The sequence below is a fragment of the Neltuma alba genome, unplaced genomic scaffold (assembly GCF_004799145.2).
Source record: "Neltuma alba isolate B1F8T4 unplaced genomic scaffold, ASM479914v2 tig00010580_pilon, whole genome shotgun sequence".
NCBI lineage: Eukaryota > Viridiplantae > Streptophyta > Magnoliopsida > Fabales > Fabaceae > Neltuma > Neltuma alba.
In genome coordinates, this window is record NW_021635445.1 from 241,732 (window position 1) to 243,703 (window position 1,972).

A 1,972-nucleotide genomic window follows, 5' to 3' on the forward strand; every position below is an offset into this window, starting at 1 on the left:
AATCTAGCGCGGAAAAGAACCTTACTTTCTTTCACGGATAGCATTTGACGTCCAGTTTTGAAGGCAAAAAAAGTCACAGACAGCGGAAGGGGGTTCACCTGCTTGACCTAGTTGACGAGCATAATGAGTTCATACTATTACAAAATATGCAACGCGCACTAAAAGCTGTCTTTAAGACAACAACCCAGGAATTGATTGATTCGAGATCCCTCTTCCTCAGTAGCTAGGGGAGGAAGCCAGTGTAGGGAAAAGATTTCCTACCTCTCTATAGGTCAGCAGAGAATACTCTTCATTTTAAGGCCAAGGCCGGTGGAAGGAGGAATGCAAGAGTCGATTGATATATTCATAATCCCGCAAAAGTCAAATCAATAGGAAAGCCGGTCCTCAGATCAGTTGCTAGACTAGCTGATTGATCACAGTCCGTAGGCCTCACATTCGATTGATAGGTCTCAACGGATCTCCTCGGGAAACGGGCTCTGATAGCACTTTTTCCAGCGGAGAGGGATAGTCCCAGGGAAGAAAGGAAGTTTAGTTAGAACCGGATCTCCGCAGCTCACTCGACGAAGGAAGTAGCATCCGGGGAGTCCCAAGGCCCCTATTGACATAGAGGTTGAATATAAAGCCTGGAATGTGCAGGAGCGAACCATTATTAAGAGGATGATTTCGACCCGGATCTTTCTATTGATACCAAAAATCCAATAAAGAGGCAACCACTATCAGGTTAGTAGCGGAACGAGCTTTCTCTAAGAAATTGGAAGATGAGAGCTGGTTCCCATTCGAGGAGCGCAATGGAAAGTCAGCCTTTGAGGGTTCATGTCCGAATCAGGGATGTGGTTGTGGTAAGGAAGCGTAGCAGTTCCATTTCAAAGGTTAGGTGCGTGGTAGCTCGATCATCATAAAATCCACCAGCAACTATCTAATCTACCCAATTGGAAAATCTTTCTGTTCAGAATGGAAGCCCGGGTGAGGGCAACGAACGCGATAAGACCGTGGAGCTCAGCAGCTCCATTTCAAAGGTTCGCATCGAAACGAAAGGGAAGGCTGAATGGACGAGAAATGAAAAAAAGAATAAGGACATCTCAATCTCAACCAGCAAGAGACGCATCAGCAGTTGAAGGCAAAGAAAGAGGAAAAGAAGAAATGGTTTTGGACCAGCCTGATGATGAAAAGGGGCTTTCAGCCGCTGTCCCAAGACCGCTTTCCCAATAGGCAACGGAGCGGAACGAGAAGGAATGAATTCAAGCAGGTCAAGTACATCCCAGGGTCAGGGGAAGAGAATCCGGTTAACATAAAGTCGAAAAAAGAAGAAGATATTATGAGAGATCTCATGAAAGCAGGAAATGACCAAATACGAGATTGAAATACAGGGAGGTTTTTTATAAAAGCGGCACAGGATGAGTATCGGGCGGATAACGATAACGGGTGGTTAAGTCTTGATAATGAAAACCAGCACCGTAAATCCTAGCGAGTATGGCAAATCAACGAACACTATAAGTGTTAGCGACTGCCATAGCTCCTGCTATGTGATGGGAGTTTAAGAGGTTTTGGAATGAGACTGGAGATAAATCAACAGTCAACCCCCTAACCCTAAACTTCTTAGCAAACTCGGCACACCCAGACCGGTAATGAAACCTGTACCTTTAAAGTTAAAGTCTCAAGAGCATCGCGGTATACCTTGGCCACCTTGGGGTCTGCAATACAGATGTCATCGCCAAGGATGGCATACCTAGTGAAGCGCTTACCTGGGTACACTTGCTCAGCACAGTACCATATCACTAAGTGATGTGATAATGTGAACAGAGGCCAAGAAGAACAATCCCTTTCAGCTCTCTGTTCCATAGGTGCTACTTCCCTTGATTCCTTGGCACCTCTTCTTTTATATGAAATCCCGGGTATCAAATTGGTAGACAATAAAATTCTCCAATAATCCAATAAAACGTCTAAGGCGCAATCTCATGCTTATTGCTCCTAA